Source organism: Oncorhynchus gorbuscha, linkage group LG05 (assembly GCF_021184085.1).
Source record: "Oncorhynchus gorbuscha isolate QuinsamMale2020 ecotype Even-year linkage group LG05, OgorEven_v1.0, whole genome shotgun sequence".
NCBI classification, from domain to species: domain Eukaryota; kingdom Metazoa; phylum Chordata; class Actinopteri; order Salmoniformes; family Salmonidae; genus Oncorhynchus; species Oncorhynchus gorbuscha.
The window spans coordinates 15727274-15748131 of NC_060177.1; positions in this window are offsets into that span (position 1 = coordinate 15727274).

Consider the following 20858-nt stretch of genomic DNA (forward strand, 5'->3'; position numbering starts at 1 on the left):
AATCAGCATCTTGATATGGCACAACTGTCAGGTGGATGGATTATCTTGGCAAAGGAGAAATGCTCACTAACAGGAATGTAAACAAACCTGTCCACATTTTTTTGTTTGAAATAAGCTTTTTGTGCATATATAACATTTCGTGGATCTTTTCACCTTATGAAACATTTGGCCAACACTTTTTTGTGTTTATCTTTGTAAATCATAAAATGTATTGTTTCTGTGGCAAGTTGAAAGAGTCATACAGCAGTTGATCATCACAGCTTATTTATATATGTATCTGTACATAATATAATTGGTTATTTGGGTTGATTTGATGATGTACAGTACACCTGGGGCAATGGACATTCAGGAGAATGGACATTTACAGAATGTTCAGATATAAATGTATACTGCAGATCAAATATGACTGTAGGTGTCATGTTTTGTCATAGATTGTCATGTCTTGTCCCTGTGCTTCCTCTTCTATTCGTTTCCCCCTGCTGGTCTTATTAGGTTCTTTCCCTCTCTCTATCCCTCTCTCTCTCTCTCTCTATCGTTCCGTTCCTGCTCCCAGCTGTTCCTCATTCTCCTAACTACCTCGTTTACTCTTTCACACCTGTCCCCTATTTTGCCCTCTGATTAAGTCCCTATTTCTCTCTCTGTTTCCGCTTCTGTCCTTGTCGGATCCTTGTTTGCTGTACTGTGTCCTTGTTCCGTCCTGTTGTGTTTTTGCCTTCATCAGATGCTGCGTGTGAGCAGGTGTCTCTATCAGCTACGGCCTGCGCCTACCCGAAGCGACCTGCAGTCTGTGGCCGCTTCTCCTGTTTTTCCCCTCTACAGACTAGAGGATTTCTGTTATTCCCCGTTTGGACATTTCCTGTTAAGAATTCAGGATTAGTCGTTTTCTGTTTGGACTGGAATAAACTCTGTTTCTGTTAAGTCACTTTTGGGTCCTCATTCACCTGCATAACAGTAGGATAGATTGGAATAGTGTAGGAGATTGTGTGTGCTCTATTCATTCTATTTATCTTCAACATGCAGTTCCAGATACAGCCCTGCCATTAGAGGAAGGCAGCCAATCCAATAGTTTCAGAAAAGTACAGATCTCACTTCTGTATTCAAATATTTTTTTAAGTAGTTGATTTCTCAGGTCTGTATTCAAATAGGTTAGAAAGTAGTCACTTTCTGAAATCTGTATTCAAATAGTTGCAGTTATCAAATCAGGACGTTCACATTTTTTACAGTATGACAGTATTTGACTGTATTTGACTGAAATACAAATGTTATATCCATAAATTAAGTGATTTCAATGGGGGATTCTCCATTCTGATTGTTTTGTACTGTTCAATCCAACTTCAATCAAAAATACTTGTCAGCATTTTCATCAATTTCTGTATTTCCTGAACATTTCTTATCATTTCCACAATGTTTATTTATTTTTAATAAAAAAAATAAAAATAATAATAATAAATAAAATAATAATAAAAAAATCCACAATGTGTCACATTGGGCTGCATGATGGATATGGGCAAACAATCTAGGCCTACAGTAGGGTGTTAGGGGACAACATGAAACGTGAGTTCTGGTGTTATCCATGGTATAGATGAGCTTCTCAGGAACACAGAACACATTATTTCATGAGGATAGGACTTACGATTGCTGAGTTATCTTATTTTCAAATGATCGGAAAAGGTCAAAAGGGTCGCGGACAGATCAAATCAAATCAAATGTATTTATATAGCCCTTTGTACATCAGCTGATATCTCAAAGTGATGTACAGAAACCCAGCCTAAAACCCTAAACAGCAAGCAATGCAGGTGTAGAAGCACGGTGGCTAGGAAAAACTCCCTAGAAAGGCCATAACCTAGGAAGATCAGTGTTAATATTTAGTCAATAATGGCACCAAATGGCCTGTCTGGATTCTTAAATGCAGCACGTTTTGTCCAATATCTCAAATAGGGTGGTCATATTGTTATGACATTTTCAGGGCTGATGTAGAACACAGAGATGATTCAAATAAAAGTCACTTAAAAAAAAAATTGAAATGCTATATGTAAATGAGGCATTTATGTAAATGAGGCAGTAAGGAATACATAATGGGGCGGCAGGTTAGAGCGTTGAACTTGTAACCGAAAGGTTGCAAGATTGAATCCACGAGCTGACTTTGTAAAAATCTGTCATTCTGCCCCTGAACAAAGCAGTTATCCCACTGTTCATAGGCAGTCATTGAAAATAAGAATTTGTTCTTAACTGACTTGCCTAGGTAAATAAAGCTAAAATAATAATAATTCATATTATGAACAAAGTCTTAATTTATGCAAAACTGAGAGTTTGTAACAATTTGTGAATTTATGAAATTAGAATACATATTTTTATACTGCTTTATTTTAATTAGATACTTAATGCATACATACACTTCTCAGCATCCCCACACTCTCACATAGCACCCTCACGAACACACATACACCATATCACACTTAGCCTAACACAGACACACAGCCTAACAGAGACAAACACTTCTCACTAAGTCTGAACTGTAACACAGAAGGCTACTAGTAAAAAAAGATAGGTGTAGGCCTACCTTAGAAGTAAGATGAGTTGGGTTACATTGTAATGTTATTTTTGGTGTTGATGAGATACTCTGATGATGGGAGGATCAACTGCAGCAAATAATTAGCTCAGGCACAGAAGTGACAGAGTGATCTTCCTTCTAGCCAGCTGTGCTGAACAATAGATGGGACACAGTTTCAATTCACTGGTATTGTCACGTTCTGACCTTTATTTCCTTTGTTTTGTCTTTATTTAGTATGGTCAGGGGGTGAGTTGGGGTGGGCAGTCTATGTTTGTTTTCCTAAGTTTGGTTTCTGTTTCGGCCTAGTATGGTTCTCAATCAGAGGCAGGTGTCATTAGTTGTCTCTGATTGAGAATCATACTTAGGTAGCCTGGGTTTCACTGTTGGTTTGTGGGTGTTTTTTCCGTATGAGTGTTTGTCCAATTTGTAAGTTGCTCTGGATAAGAGCGTCTGCTAAATGACTTAAATGTAAATGTAAATGTCGCCACACGATACTGTTTCGGTTTCATTAATGTTCACATTTATTGTTTTGTATTTTATAGTGTGCAGTTGATTTATTAAAGTAATCATCATGAACACTTACCACGCTGCATCTTGGTCTGATCCTTACTCCTCTTCAGACGAAGAGGAGATCGTCCGTTACAGTTATTTGGTTATGTTTTAACTGATTGTAGGGCTACAGTCACTAAATTCTGGTTGTTTTTACTTGAAAGAATAAAACCATCAATCACAAAATTTGCAGCTGGCACAATAAAGCCAATGCCCCGCAGAGCTGTCTTTCACCCAGCTCGTTGCTTCTGCGAATGGCGTCAGGCACTCCCACACAGCTACAGTAGCAAGCTAGCTCTCGTCATGGAAATGGGGGTGGCGAAACGTGAATTTGGACAAGTCCCTGACGACCCATACATCAGAACGTAGCTATGAAGCTCTACTTTGTAACCTGCTGTTTTGTTTCGTGTCTGAACACACCTGCAAGTGAAGGATAAACGTTGACCTTATATTTCAGTCAAAAGACTTCTAGTGATTGTGAAACAAGCTCAGGACTTTTCTAAACTTCTTGGCAATATAATGCCACATAACATTTTATTTGTCACATGCTCTGTAGACTAACATTGAAATGCTTACTTACAGGTCCCTTCCCAATAATGCAGAAAGCAAAAAAGAGAAATAACAGAAAAATAATAACATGAGGAATAGATGCACAATGAGTAACGATAACTATATGCACAGGGTACCAGTACTGAGTCCATGTGCAGGTGTACGAGGTAATAACATGGCTATATACACAGGGTACCAGTACAGAGTCAATGTGCAGGAGTACGAGGTAATTGAGGTAGATATGTATATATAGGTAGGGATAAAGTTACTAGGCAATAGGATATAAAATAATCAGTACCAGCAGTGTATTTGATGAGTAAAAAGAGGAGGTGCAAAAAGGGTCAATGCAGATAGTTAAATAGTTAACAAATAGCTACCCAGACTAACTATTTATCAGTCTTATGGCTTGGGGGTAGAAGCTGTTCAGGGTCCTGTTGGTTCCAGACTTGGTGCATTGGTACTGCTTGCTGTGCGGTAGCAAAGAGAGCAGTCTATGACTTGGGTGGCTGGTTTTTGGCAATTCTTAGGGCCTTCCTCTGGCACTGCCCGGTATAGAGGTCCTGGATGACAGGGAGCTCGGCCACAGTGATGTACTGGGCCATAAGTACTAACCTCTGTAACCTCCAAGCAGTTTCCATACCAAGCTGCAGCCTGTCAAGATGCTTTCAATGGTGAGGCTGTAGATTTTTTTGAGGAAGCCACATTTTTTCAGCCTCCTATGTTGGTTTGGGTGATTCATGATAATTACTGTATTTTATGATGTGGACACAGAGGAACTTGACTCACTCTGTCACGGTTCATGAATCCACTGCCTCCCTCTCTCTTTCTCTTTCTCTTTCTCTTTCTCTTTCTCTTTCTCTCTCTCTCTCTCTGTCTCTCTCTCTCTCTCTCTCTCTCCCGTGTTTGTGTGGGCGTGGTTCCCAATCTCGGCCTGATTGTCTGCGCCAGCTGGAACCACTTATCTTCCCTTTATATGTTCTGTAACCAGTGTTTCTTGTTGTCTGATCGTTGTTACTTCCCTGAGGTTGTGTCGTGTGTCCGTGCTCATCTCTCGCCGCCCTTGTGTGGATTATCTGCTGTGCTCCTTCCTACCCATCCGGACACACTCCCCTGGATTTCTCAGCACGCTATCATCGGAAGATGCGCCCTAGTCCCTGGGTCGGATTCCGTCTGAGTACAGTCTGTCTGTCCTGTTGCTGCTGTAAACTGTATTCATTAAACCATCGTTGCTTGCATCTTGCATCCGCCTCTGTATTGTCACAGAACGATCAGACCAGACCATGGATGCAGCGAGTTCAACGAGTCTGACCGAATTCATTTCCCGCAGTATCACGAGAATGGATCAACAAGAGGAGAACATCTCCAGCACAGGTCGGGCAGTACAAGCCCTTGCGACGCAGGTATCCCAGCTGACCCAACAATTGCAACATCTGAGGGGTTCCGCTGCGCCACCTACACCGGCAGTTCAACCCGCCCCGCCAGAGCCGGATTCCCAGCTATAGCCACGGCTACCGACACCAGAGGGTTATTCAGGTGATCCTGACTATTGCAGAGCTTTTCTTACGAGATGTTCCATGCATTTCTCGTTGCAGCCACGGACCTTCAACCGTGAACAGTCTAAGGTAGCATTCGTACTCACACTGCTATCAGGCAAAGCGGCTCTTTGGGGAACGGCGGTGTGGGCGAACCAGGACCCATGCTGCACCTCTTTCCAGACACTCTCCGAGGAGATGAGAAGGGTCTTCGATCGGGCCGTGGCGGGTAGGGAGGCGGCCAGACTACTCGCTGACCTTCGCCAAGGAGACCATTCAGTATCGGAATACTCCATCCAATTCCGCACTCTGGCCGCAGAGTGTCAGTGGAACGAGGAGGCGCAGTGGGACATGTTCCTGCATGGGCTGGAGGACCGGATCCAGAAGGAGATTTATGTTCTGGACCTTCCCAGGAGTTTAAATGGACTAGTGGAACTAGCCTTGAGGGTCGACGCTCGTCTGAGTCGTATTGGCCGCCGAGCATGCCCTAACAGACCGTATAACGACACGGAGGGCTGTCATGCCAGCGGCGGGAACACGGCCAGTTCAGCCTCCGCTCACGAACCCATGCAGCTGGGGAGAGCTCGCCTCTCCCGGGAAGAGAGGGAGAGGCGGAGATCCCAAGGACTCTGTCTCTACTGTGGTAGAGCGGGCCACTTTATCCACTCCTGCCCGGTAAAAGATCAGGCCCGGTAGTAAGAATGAGGCTACTATCGGGTGGTGTCACCACAGAGAAGACCTCATGATCTACTCTCCTCTTGGTAAGACTAAGATGGGCCACCCACACGCACGACACCCAAGCCTTACTGGACTCAGGAGCAGAGGGTAATTTCATGGACTTCAAGCTCGCCCCACAAACTCCAGATTTCTATCACCTCACTCACGCACAAGATATCCGTCAACGCTCTCAATGGTCAAGAACTCCCCAACATTTCTCACACCACTGAACCTATCACACTCATCACTTCTGGCAATCACACTGAGACACTATCATTCCTACTCATGGACTCACCCCTTGCACCATTAGTTCTCGGCCACCCTTGGCTCACCCAACACAACCCCAGAGTTGACTGGGGTCATAACTCTATATCCATGTGGAGTAACAAGTGTCTTGAGTCCTGTTTAGTGTCTGCTTGTTCGTCTGTGTCTGATTCTGTGTTTCTAGAGGAGGCAGTGGATTTGTCTAACGTGCCCGTTGAATACCTCGACCTGAAGGAGGTGTTCAGTAAGTCCCGTGCTGCTTCTCTTCCTCCGCATCGTCCCTATGACTGTGCAATAGAATTATTGCCAGGTGAGTCTCCGCCTAAAGGCAAGTTATATTCACTCTATGTTCCTGAGAGGGAGACTATGGAGAGATACATCTCTGATTCTCTGGCATCTGGATTCATTCGTCCTTCCTCTTCTCCAGCGGGGGCGGGGTTCTTCTTTGTGGGGAAGAAGGACGGATCTCTGCGTCCTTGCATTGATTACCGTGGGTTGAATAACATCACAGTGAAGAATACTTATCCCTTACCGTTGATGTCCTCAGCCTTTGAAAGGTTACAGGGATCATCCGTGTTCACTAAGTTGGATTTACGTAATGCATATCATTTGGTTCGCGTAAGGGGGGGGGGCGAATGGAAGACCGCGTTTAACACCCCCAGAGGGCACTTCGAATATTTGGTCATGCCTTTTGGGCTATCCAACTCCCCAGCGGTTTTCCAGGCACTCGTCAATGACGTGCTGAGAGATATGATTGATCAGTTCATATATGTTTACCTGGATGACATACTGATTTTTTCTTCTTCTCTCCAGGAACACGTTCAGCACGTCAGACGAGTGCTTCAGAGGTTGTTGGAGAATGGACTTTTTGTCAAGGCGGAGAAATGCATTTTTCATGCACAATCCGTTCCATTCCTAGGTTACATAGTCTCGACTGAAGGTATTCGCATGGATCCTGACAAGGTTAAGGCTGTGGTGGATTGGCCAAGCCCAGATTCCCGTAAGGCCCTACAGAGGTTTCTGGGATTCGCCAATTTCTACCGGCGTTTCGTTCGCAACTTTAGCCAGATAGTCGCTCCTCTTACCGCCTTAACCTCCCCCAGAGTGGCGTTCAGGTGGTCCGATACAGCCGAGGCTGCATTCGCCAAACTTTGTTTCGGCTCCCATCCTCATAGCTCCCGATCCCTCGCGTCAGTTCGTGGTGGAGGTGGACGCTTCAGAGGTGGGGGTAGGTGCGGTACTTTCCCAACGTTCCTCTTCTGACGACAAGATGCACCCTTGCGCGTTCCTTTCCCATCAGTTATCACCTGCGGAACGCAACTACGACATTGGCAACAGAGAGTTGTTGGCAGTGAATTTAGCACTGGAGGAGTGGCACCATTGGTAAGAGGGTTCGGGGGTACCTTTTATAGTTTGGACCGATCACAAAAATGTGGAATATATCAGAACCGCCAAGCGACTCAACTCCAGGCAGGCGCGGTGGGCACTCTTTTTCGGACGTTTTGACTTCTCTCTCTCGTATCGCCCGGGTTCCAAGAATGTCAAACCCGATTCCCTTTCTCGCATTTTTGACCATTCCGAACGCCCATACACTCCCGAGTGCATCCTACCCGGGACCCTAGTGGTCTCCACACTCACATGGGAGGTTGAATCGAGGGTCAAAACGGCCTTAGAAGGAGTAACGCCTCCGCCCGGTTGCCCGCCTTATCGGTTGTTTGTGCCGGAGGGGTGTCGGTCCGATGTTATTCGGTGGGGGCATTGCTCCAACGTAGCATGTCATCCAGGAGTCAGCCGCACTAGCTTTTTGGTTAAGCAATGCTTTTGGTGGCCACTGATGGCTCGTGACATTCACAGTTTTGTCTTGGCTTGCTCGGTTTGTGCCACTGGGAAGACTTCTAATCGACCCCCAGATGGGTTACTCCAACCGCTGTCGGTCCCTTCAAGACCCTGGTCGCACATCGCGCTAGATTTTGTTACCGGCCTCCCGCCCTCCCAGGGCAAGGCGGTTGTTTTGACCGTGGTGGACCGGTTCTTGAAGGCGGCTCATTTTATTCCCTTGCCTAATTTACCATCTGCCAAGGAGACAGCGGTAACTGTCGTGGATCACGTCTTTCACTTACATGGCCTGCCGATGGACGTAGTTTCTGACAGGGGGCCCCAATTTGTGTCCAAGTTTTGGCAAGAGTTTTGTAGGTTACTGGGAGCGAGTGTCAGCCTGTCTTCAGGGTTTCATCCCCAGAGCAACGGTCAAACGGAGAGGGCCAACCAAGATTTGGAGAGAGTGTTGCGATGTTTGGTTTCTAAGAATCCCTCTTCCTGGAGTCAACAACTCTCTATGGTTGAGTACGCTCACAATTCGTTGCCAGTGGCAGCCACGGGTCTCTCTCCGTTTGAGTGTAGTTTAGGTTACCAGCCACCTATCTTTCCCAGTACGGAGTCCGAGGTCACTGTTCCCTCCGCTCACGCTTTCATCCAGAGGTGCCGTCACGCATGGAGCAGAGCCCGTGAGACTCTTCTTCGGGTGGGGGCGCGCACCAAGGCTAAGGCCGATCGCCACCGGTCGAAGCCTCCGGTATACGTCGTTGGCCAAAGAGTGTGGCTTTCTACTAAGAACATTCCACTCTGATTCGTTTCGAACAAGCTTGCCCCCAAATTTATCGGCCCGTTCAAAGTCACCAGGATCATTAGTCCGGCGGCGGTCCGGCTCAAGCTTCCTCCGGCGTATAGTAGAATTCATCCTACCTTTCATGTGTCTAAAATAAAACCTGTGTTTCAGGCACGCATTAACCCGCCGGTCCCGGTTCCCCCGCCGCCACGACTTGTTGATGGGGAACCCACCTTTTCTGTCAATCATATTTTGGACTCTAGAAGGAGGGGACGCGGATTCCAGTACCTGGTGGACTGGGAGGGTTACGGCCCAGAGGAGAGAAGTTGGGTGCCTGCTAGGGACATTCTGGATCACTCCCTTATCGATGATTTCAATCGACAGGTAAATTCGCCCGGGAACACCAAGAGGCGTTCCTAGGGGGGGGGTATTGTCACGGTTCATGAATCCACTGCCTCCCTCTCTCTTTCTCTCTCTCTCTCTCTCTCTCTCTCTCTCTCTCTCTCTCTCTCTCTCTCTCTCTCTCTCTCTCTCTCTCTCTCTCTCTCTCTCTCTCTCTCTCTCTCTCTCTCTCTCTCTCTCTCTCTCTTTCTCTCTCCCGTGTTTGTGTGGGCGTGGTTCCCAATCTCGGCCTGATTGTCTGCGCCAGCTGGAACCACTTATCTTCCCTTTATATGTTCTGTAACCAGTGTTTCTTGTTGTCCGATCGTTGTTACTTCCCTGAGGTTGTGTCGTGTGTCCGTGCTCATCTCTCACCGCCCTTGTGTGGATTATCTGCTGTGCTCCTTCCTACCCATCCGGACACACTCCCCTGGATTTCTTAGCACGCTATCATCGGAAGATGCGCCCTAGTCCCTGGGTCGGATTCCGTCTGAGTATAGTCTGTCTGTCCTGTTGCTGCTGTAAACTGTATTCATTAAACCATCGTTGCTTGCATCTTGCATCCACCTCTGTATTGTCACACACTCCACTAAAGCCCCGTCGATGTGGATGGGGGCGTACTCGGTCCTCGGTTTCCTGTGGTCCTTGGTCTTGCTGACATTGCGGGAGAGGTTGTTGTCCAGGCACCACATTGCCAGGTCACTGACCTCCCTATAGGTCACGTGACAAAGTCATTCCACGAAAGGCTGAGAGTCTGCAGGTTGTAAATATTTATTTCTGTTAGGAACTCCCCTTACCTGGTTTTCTATGTCTTAATTGGACACAAATTGAAAGGAAGAAGTAAAAACCAGCAGACAACCATGTTATATGCTGTTTCATCATCATTGGTTATCAGACAAACTACCATCGTGTTGTCAGCAAACTTAATGATGGTGATGTAGTCGTGTGTGGCTACGCAGTTATGGGTGAACAGGGAGTACAGGAGGGGACTAAGCACGCATCCCTGAGGGACTCGTGTTGAGGGTCAGTGTGGCGGATGTGTTGTTGCCTACCCTCACCATCTGGGAGCGGCCCATCAGGAAGTCCAGGATCCAGTTGCAGAGGGAGGTGTTTAGTCCCAGGGTCCTGAGCTTAGTGATGAGCTTGGAGGGCACTACGGTGTTGAATGTTGAGCTATAGTCAATGAACAGCATTTTCTCGTAAGTGTTCCTCTTGTCCAAGTGGGAGAGGGCAGTGTGGAGAGCGCGTCATCTGTGGATCTGTTGGGGCGGTATTCGAATAGGACTGGGTCTGGGTGGCTGGGATGATGGTGTTTCATGGTGACAGATGTGAGTGCTACAGGACGATAATCATTTAGACAGGTTACCTTGGCGTTCTTGGACACAAGGACTATGGCGGTCTGCTTGAAACATGTAGAAATTACAGACTGGGTCAGGGAGAGGTTCAAAATATTACAGTTATTCAGGTCCCGTTGATGGGATAGTCTCAAACAGAGCTTGTCCAGTTTGTTCTCTAGTGATTGTATACTCGCCAATAGAACGGAGGGTAGAAGCGGTGTAATTACTCGCCAACGTAGTCTCGTCAGGGAGCCTGCTCGTTTGCCTCTCTTGCTCCGTTTCTTTCGAATCCTGGGGAGTCAGTCCTGATCCGGAGTGAGCAGTACATACATCCACAGCTGCTGACTCATTGAAGTAGAAATCTTCGTCCAAATTGAGGTCAGTGATCGCTCTGATGTCCAGAAGCTGTTTCCAGTGATATGAAATGATGGCAGAAATATTATTGACAACTATCCACTCCAGCGCCATCTTTTTACTCTGTTAGGTTGAGGAATACCCATCACAAAGAGCAAATGTTAACACGCATTTTGTTTCACAAAACGGTCTGTCCTACAGTTTTGAACATGCTTTATATTTCTGCTCATATCGCATAAATGTGATAACGTACAGTATTGCGGTTTTAGAACTGCCACATGAATGTTTTCAAATCATTTATTATGTATTTTGACAACCACATTATTGACATTTATTGAAAACGGATTTGTTTACTGCACGTTTCGTTTTATTCACCCATAGCATCTATTGTGTGTTGCGTCACCTAGGAGCCTACCTACAGTAGTTTATTGGTGAATTGTTGAAATCATGGAAATGTTATGATTATTGTAATTCAATAGTTGGAATATAGTGGGCAGCACTTTGACTACGTTGTTGTTTGACATGACAACACATGAATGAATGGGAGGAATAATAGATAGACGACTTGCAAGTAGCAGATGAGTAAACTATACATTTACATTTACATTTAAGTCATTTAGCAGACGCTCTTATCCAGAGCGACTTACAAAAAATGGACATTACATGCGCCAGAGTTGCATATCACATTTAACAAACCAAACATTGAAATACCGTTATAGGAGGTAAAGTAAAAACCCAAACTGGTCCGTGTATCAATTCCAGGTATATAGTAAAATACAGTATACTGCACAGCCCTACATCACAACGGCATACTGTATGTTTGACAAAAGACTGGCAATTTAAGTTTTTGTCCTTGGTATAACCTCAACATAATTGAGTGAGGAAAAGATCAAGAGAAAATGTGTGTTGGTAATATCTTTTGTATCATACACATAATTGTAAAGCAAATATACGGATACTGTTTTTGCTTGAGAGCAACAAGAGAATGTTGGAAATGCTCCTTGAAATCAGGTCTCCCTTCCTTTCTATTAGATATACATCTGTAGCCAAGTTTGTGTTGCTGTCACATTGAATGAAGTAGCTTGGCATTTCAAAATGCTTTCAAGAGTTTTTCAGGGTAATAAATAATATATCTGTCCCAGGACTTCAAGACCTCTTGTGGAAGTGAACCGTAAACATCAAGTTGATGAACCTTCGGTGGAATTTCAGTTTCAGATGTTAGATTCAAAACAATTTGTTACATTTCAAAGTCCACTATGAGGTTAGAATCAATTTACCAGGCCAATTTCAGTGATCAGTGCAGTTTTGTCCAAACCATTTCAGTAATTCAATGCATCCATTGGTTTCTGACTATAAAAGAAAATGTAATCTGTAAAATGCAATACTTCATGCCATGTCAAAGATGTGATATAATACTGCATAGCAACTAGTCTCTGCGGAGGGAAAGGTCACTTAGCCAATAAATTCATTGCCTCGGTTGATTCCTATTATTGTATTACATTTGACCATCGCTTCCATACAAAGCAACTTACAGTCATACATTTGTGTGGCCTCGGGAATCAAACCCACAACCCTGGCTGTGCAAACACCATGCTCTACCAACTGAGTCTTACAGGACCACTTGTATTTTGCTTGCTCTCTCTCTCCCGCTACCTCTCTTTCTCCCCCTCTCTCTCTTTCCCCCTTGTCATGACGTTGCCCTCTTTGGGTGTGGCGAGCCCCATCCCCCTCGCCCTGCCTCCCCCTTTCCTCCTTTAACTAAGCTGCTGTGGTCAGAGAGACGTCATAAATTCCTGAGGATCTTCTCATGGAGACACAGTATAGAGAGAGTAAATTTCCATAGAGTACAGGGGAATCTCTTCCACCTCTCAGAACTCGAGGTCCGAACAAATTTCATGTTCCGGAGAAAGTATAGAAGATCGGTGAAGAATCCAGCTATGAACTGGTCCATTTGTTACAACTTGGGGAAACTCATGGGAGATGCTGTGGCCACATTACCATAATGCTGTTTATATAATAGCCTCAGATATGAGGTTTACATCACATTTTTGTAAAAGATGAATGAGTGAGTATGATACTGTTTACACAATTTTACAATGTGATTGTGGACTGTTTAATGAAGGAAAACTCAAAAAGGGAATTGGAGTTAACTAAATCAGAGGACCGCCCCTGAGCCCAGTTACGGTCAGGCGTCCTGGGACAGCCCTTTCCTGCAATTCTGAATAAAACCCAACTTTGAGAAATTATCACCAGACCACCATGTTTTTCTCCATTAGGAGAGGACGAAGGTTGTAGACCATTGCTGAATAGTTTAACCATACCACATGGTTAAACTCTTAGACTATCGATACCGACAGAATAAGAACAAGTCTTTGATATTAATTACTAGTCTGCAGCTAGGAATTCGGTATCATTGAACGTGAAGAACGACAACTGCCGAAACACCATTCTACAACAACATGAATGAATGTCGCGCTGAACTATCCCCTCTAACCAAGACAGAGAGAGAGATGGACAAAACTCTCCAACAGAAACAAACTTTTCAACAAAGATGGGTTGGGTTGAGGTCAGGTGATTGTGTAGTCCAGGTCATCTGATGCAGCACCTCATCACTCTCCTTCTTGTTCAAATAGCCCTTACACAGCCTGGAGGTGTTGGGTCATTGTCCTGTTGGAAAAACAAATGATAGTCCTACTAAGCGCAAACCAGATGCGATGGCGTATCACTACAGAATGCTGTGGAAGCCATGCTGGTTAAGTGTGACTTGAATTCTAAATAAATCACTGATAGTATCACCAGCAAAGCACCCCCACTCCATCACACCACCTCTTCCATGCTTCACGGTGGAGACCACACATGCGGCGATAATCCGTTCATCTACTCTGCGTCTCACAAAGACACGCCATTTAGAACCAAAAATGTCAAATTTGGACTCATCAGACCAAAGAATTCCACCGAGCCTCCAGAACCCAGGTTAATAACCCACCTTGCTACTCCGGGCAGCCCACTGAGTGTCAGCTCCTTTCACGCAGTGTGAGATTGTGTTCTCTCTCCAACCCCACACATACCTAGAGAGAGAGCTGGTGTAATGTCCATTGCTTGTGTTTCTTGGTCCAAACAAATCTCTTCTTCTTATTGTTGTCCTTTAGTAGTGGTTTCTTTGCAGCAATTCGACCATGAAGGCCTGATTAAGTCTCCTCTGAACAGTTGATTTTGAGATGTGTTGTTGTCATCATCTGACACTAATTAGCATAGCGCAACGGACGTAAATCTTCCTAGAAAATATTCCTATTCATGAAAATCACAAGTGAAATATATTGGAACACAGCTTAGCCTTTTGTTAATCACCCTGTCACCTCAGATTTTCAAAATATGCTTTACAGCCAACGCTAGACAAGCATTTGTGTAAGTTTATCATAGCCTAGCATAGCATTATGCCTTGCTAGCAGCAGGCAACCTTGTCACAGAAATCAGAAAAGCAATCAAATGAAATCGTTTACCTTTGATGAACTTCGGATGTTTTCACTCACGAGACTCCCAGGTAGATATCCAAAGTTCATTTTTCCCAAAATAATATTTTTGTAGGCGAAATAGCTCCATTTGTTCTTCGCGTTTGGCTGAGAAGTCGCCCAGAAATTGCGGTCACCACAACACCGAGAAATATTCCAAATTAGCTCCATAATATCGACAGAAACATGGCAAATGTTGTTTAGAATCCATCCTCAAGGTATTTTTCTAATATCTATTTGATAATATATCCATCGGGACAATTCGTTTTTCACTAGGACCGATTGGAGTAATGGTTACCTCTGTATTTTACGCGAGAATCTCTCTCGGAGCCACCATGTGACCACTTACGCAATGTGGCCGCCTACGGCTATTCTACGGCTAACAAAAATGCGTAAAACTACTTCACAATGCTGTAGACACCTTGCGGAATACATAGAAAGCGTAAGCTTGTTGATGGTACATTCACAGCTGAATAGGGAGTCATTGGAACGCAGCGCTTTCAAAACCTGGGGCACTTCCGGATTGGATTTTTCTCAGGCTTTCACCTGCAACATCAGTTCTGTTATACTCAACGTTAGAGTGTTTTCTATCCAAAGCTGTCAATTATATGCATATTCTAGCATCTTTTTCTGACAAAATATCCCGTTTAAAACGTGAACGTTTTTTTCTCCAATAATGAAAATACTGCCCTCTAACACCAAGAGGTTTTAATGAAGCATTCATTTGGGCTCTAGTCTGAGGTGCAGTTAACTCTAATGAACATATCCTTTGCAGCAGAGGTAACTCTGGTTCTTCCTTTCCTGTGGTGGTCCTCATGAGAGCCAGCTTCATCATAGCGCTTGATGGTTTTTGCGACTGCGCTTAAAGAATCTTTCAAAGTTCTTGAAAATGTCCATATTGACTGACTTTCATGTCTTAAAGTAATGATGGACTGTTGTTTCTCTTTGCTTATTTGAGCTGTTGTTGACATAATATGGACTTGGTCTTTTACCAAATAGGGATATCTTCTGTTTACCACCCCTACCATGTCACAATTCCACAAATTAACTTTTACCAAGGCACACCTGTTAATTTAAATGCATTCCAGGTGACTACCTTATGAAGCTGGTTGTTGACAGAATGCCAAGAGTGTGCAAAGCTGTCATCAAGTCAAAGGGTGGCTACTTTGAAGAATCTCAAATATAAAATACATTTTGATTTGTTTAACACTTTTGTGGTTACTACATGATTCCATATGTGTTATTTCATGTTTTTGATGTCTCCACTATTATTCTACTATGTAGAAAGTAGTAGTAATAGCAAAAAAAACATTGAATGAGTAGGTGTATCCAAACTTTTGACTGTTACTGTATATACACAATATTAAATTACAATAAAAAAACACAATCATTTGGACATTTTGGAACTATAAAAATAGTTTTATTTCAAATGTATCATTAAGGTCAAGAGAAGACAGTGTGTTTCATGTTTTATTTAACTCTGCAAGTCAGTTATGTACAAATTCTTATTTACAATGACAGCCTACCACTAACAACACTGTGACAATTGTGCACTGCCCTATGGGACTCCCAATCACAGCTGTTTGTGATAGAGTCTGGAATTGAACCAGCGACTGTAATGATACCTCTAGCACTGAGATGCAGCACCTTAGACCGCTGTACCACTCAGGAGGCCAAGTGTTACGCCTGTGAATCCAAAAAGATACCCTTTGAAGATGTTTCCTCTCAATGTCCCCTCTCCTGCTTGACATCTTGACCATTTCTATTCCAATGTATATCAGAGAACTAATAGGATGTCCAGCTTGTACAGAATGTACAGCAACCAGGTTTTTTGTCTCACCTGTTTGTATATGGCTGAGGTGCTCACTGATCTGGGTCTTAAGGCTTCTACAGGTTTTCCCTATGTAACCACAGGGACATTTCAACATGTAAACAACATTGGTGGACATGCAGGTAATCAGGCCTTTGATCTTAAATCTTTGTCATGTGCGGGTGTGGGTAAATTATTCACATTTATATATGAAACTGCATTGAGAACATTGGCCACATTGAGCACATTGTCCACAATTACCCTCTGGAACCTTGTCCAAGAAAGTTTACCTTTTCTCTGGTGGAATATCACAATAATTTGACCACAATATTCTACTAAACTATATGGAATTATTTTAAGGTCATACCAATGATCATTTTGCGATCTGATTTTAAATTTTATGAACCCTTGAAGGAAAAGAAATAGGGCGATAGGGCCCTCCCCCTCCTCACCACTCACTCAATCACTTACTCACTCAGAAACAGGCAGCCTCAATGCCTGATAGTCAGTAGCAGCAGGTCACAGTAAAATATATATTTTTACATTTCCAATGGCGGCCGCAGTTCAATTTCGAAGTAGCCCAAAAACCTGCAACCCGCGACCAGTACATTTTCACCTGTGACATAGATTTCAAAATAACCCACATTTAATGTCAATTTCATTGTGGACTTTACCCCATAACAGAAGCACATGAGGGAGTTCCATAACTTCCATTTCAAATTTCCACTTTTGCAGCAGAGACCCAAGAAATGAGCATGGGTTAAACCCTTCACTTGATATGGTTTTCCATAAGCAAAGTCGACAGTAGAATACAGTATAAACCACCTCTGAGCGAATTTATCTAATGCGCTCTAGAGTGCCTTAAGTCATTTTCCTGTGCTTTGTCACCATTATTTATTGACGTGGATCAGTTCTAGCACACTAATATGTTAGAAATAGGTGTCTCCATAATGACAATCTAAATAGCCTACCTAAAAAGATGTCATGGCGTGCCCGAGTGCTGCTCTGTCTCCTCTCATTTGGTAGACTCATCTGCCTGCTGCAGCGCTCAGTTTCAACACACACACCCTTCCGGACTTCCCCCTCCTCACTCACTCACTCACTCACTCACTCACTCACTCACTCACTCACTCACTCACTCACTCACTCACTCACTCACTCACTCACTCACTCACTCACTCACCCGGCACTACCACTCCCCACCACTCACTCTCTCTCACTCACTTACTCACTTAGAAACAGGCTGCCTTACTGCTTGATAGTCAGCAGCAGTAGGTCCCAGTGAAATGTAGATTTTTAAGAAATTGCAATGGCGGCCGCGATGCAATTTAGAAGTAGCCCAAAATCCTGCAACCCGCAACCAATACATTTTCACTGGTAACATAGATTTCAAAGTAGCCCAATTTTACAGGAAAACCGCATACATGGCAACCCTGTATCTTGCTCTTCTCTCTCTCCCTGTCTATCCACCTCTCTCTCTCTCTCTCTCTCTCTCTCTCTCTCTCTCTCTCTCTCTCTCTCTCTCTCTCTCTCTCTCTCTCTCTCTCTCTCTCTCTCTGTGTCCCCCATGTCGCTCTCTCTCTTTCTCTCTCTTTCGCTCTCTATCTCTCTCATAAATGTGGTGATTCACAGCTTTGATTCTGAACAAGCTGATAATATAAATGTTCTGTTTTCAGTGTAATAAACATTGACTTGAGAATGCGCCTAAGGCAGGGACTTCTAATGAGAATATGAAATTAGTTTTTCAGCTGACTGTTCAGAAACATTTTATACATTATAATCAAGCATATATTTGACACGATTTGTTTGTGAGTGTGTGTGTGTGTGTTCCTTTCTCTTTCCCTGTGTGTACAGTGTGTGTGTGTGTGTTCCTTTCTCTTTCCCTGTGTGTACGGCTTAGTGCACAGAGTGCATGTAAGTTTGTAATGTGTACATGTGTTTTTACTTAATTGTTTTAATACTTGCATCCCAGACAACTTGGTGTAGCATGTGACATTTTCCAACCTTTATCTGTAGGAATTAGCGCTAACCCTCCCTGTCAGTGTGCATATCTTTTTTGTGTAACCTTTCCATTATTCCTTCACTCTAAGGTCAAAGGTCTATGCAATTCATTCCATCTCCATCTACTGTCCTTCTGCTCGGTTTGAGTACTTCACTACAATTGGAATGGATGATTGAATGAATGAATTAATTAATTAATTAATTAATGATTGAATGGAAGTGGTTTGCAGTTTAAGTGGTCAGAGTCATGAATGTCAAAGCTTATGGACCATGAGTTGCAGGGCTTTTTCTGGATAAAAAGGGGGCTTAGGTGGTGGCCGTGGCAGGGGGCACGTTGGCCTGTTGGCGAGGCTGCATTTGATAAAACATTTTAGAGGCTCCATCTTGGCGGTGTAAACCAATTTCCTGCAATCCTACACATTTTGCCATGCATGAGAAAGAAAATGTTGCAGTTTTAAAGCATATTTTCTATGATCCGACTTATTCTGCCATGGAGCTAAGAGACAAAATTATTTTTTTTAAAGCTACTTTCCTACAAATTCTTTGCAGCGATTTGACAATGAAGGCCTGATTGACACAGTCTCCACTAAACAGTTGATGTTGAGATGGGTCTGTTACTTGAACTCTATGGAGTATTTATTTTGGCTGCAATTTCTGAGGCCTTTTGGCTGCATATTTGGATATAAAACACTCTGAAGTTTCTAAAACTGTTTGAATGATGTCTGTGATTATAACAGAACTCATTTGGCAGGCTAAAACCTGATAAAAAAAATCTATCCAGGAAGTGGGAAATCTGAGGTTTGTAGTCTTTCAAGTCATTGCCTATCAAATATAGTGTCTATGGGGTCATATTGCACTTCCTAAGGCTTCCACTAGATGTCAACACTCTTTAGAACCTTGTTTGAGGCTTTTACTGTGAAGGAGAGGGGAATGAGAGCTGATTGAGTCAGGTGTCTGGCAGAGTGCCATGAGCTCAGTCTCGCGCACTCCCGTGAGAGTTAGCTGCGTTCCATTGCATTTCTACAGACAAAGGAATTCTCCGGTTTAAACATTATTGAAGATTTATGATAAAAACAGCCTAAAGATCGATTCTATACTTAGTTTGCCATGTTTCTACAAACTGTAATATGACTTTTCAACTGAACTTTAGCCTGGACTTGCCCGCGCCTCGTGAGTTTCGATTTGTGTACTAAACATGCAAACAAAAAGGAGGTATTTGGACATAAATGATGGACTTTAACAAACAAAACAAACATCTATTGTGGAACTGGGATTCCTGGGAGTGCATTCTGATGAAGATCATCAAAGCTAAGTGAATATTTATAATGCTATGTCTGACTTCTGTTTACTCCACAACATGGCGAGTATCTGCATAGCTTGTTTTGTGTCTGAGCACCGTAATCAGATTATTACATGGTTTGCTTTTTCCGTAAAGTTTTTTTTAAATATGACACAGCAGTTGCATTAAGGAGAAGTGGATCTAAAAATTCCATGCATAACACTTGTATCTTCTGGCAATGTTTATTATGAGTATTTCTGTAAATTGAAGTGGCTCTCTGCAAAATCACCAGATGTTTTGGAACTACTGAACAATGTGCCAATGTAAACTGAGATTTTTGGATATAAATATGAACTTTATCGAACAAAACATGCATGTATTGTGTAACATGAAGTCCTATGAGTGTCATCTCCTATGAGGTTAGTGATTAACCTTAATTTTATCTCTGTTTCTGCTTTTTGTGACTCCTCTCTTTGGCTGGAAAAATGGCTGTGTTTTTCTGTGGCTAGGTGCTGACCTAACATAATCGTTTGGTGTGCTTTTTTCCTAAAGCCTTTTTGAAATTGGACACTGTGGCTGGATTTACAACAGGTTTATCTTTAAACCTTTGTATGTTTGAGGAATTTTAATTATGGGATATCTGTTGTTTTAAATTTGGCGCCCTGCAATTTCACTGGCTGTTGGCGAGGTGGAATGCTACCGTCCCACATATCCCAGAGAGGTTAAGAAGGAAAGAAATTCCACAAATTAACCTTTAAAAAGGCACACCTGTTAATTGAAATGCATTACAGGTGACTACCTCTTGAACCTGGTTGAGAGAATGCCAAGAGTGTGCAAAGCTGTCATCAAGGCAAAGGGTGGTGTCACGACATGGCCATTTCTGGGTGTATTTCGTGGCCCCCCCTCTCACTCTCTCTCCCACATCAGGTTTTACAACTGTCATAAATACCTGGTATAAACTGCCATGCAGTATTGAGGGAGAGAGTCTATGGAGAACAAAGAGCTTCTCTTGCCACAACACCTAATCCCCAAAATGGCAGAATTAAACAATATTTCTATTTTTGAGAATGTAGGAATGGTCCGTGGACACTTAAGGGACAGTCATTTTGAGTTTGTTTAATTTGGTGATCTTATGGAAAACAGGAGACCTACATTACTGTATCTCTGTTTGTGTACACTTTCCAATGATCAGATTTACATTTAGATATTGGATCAAATAAATTGGATAAATATGAAACTATTTGTTAGAAGATGTAAAGTGATGTTGGCCTTCTAAACGAGATACTTGTTATGATGTAAAGTTTTAACTAGTCAGTGGCCACGCTCATGTGAGCATATACTTGGTCGGCATCATGGAATGCCCCCGTCCTCCACAGAGTATAAAACCCACTTCCTACAAAATGTACATTAGACTAGAAAA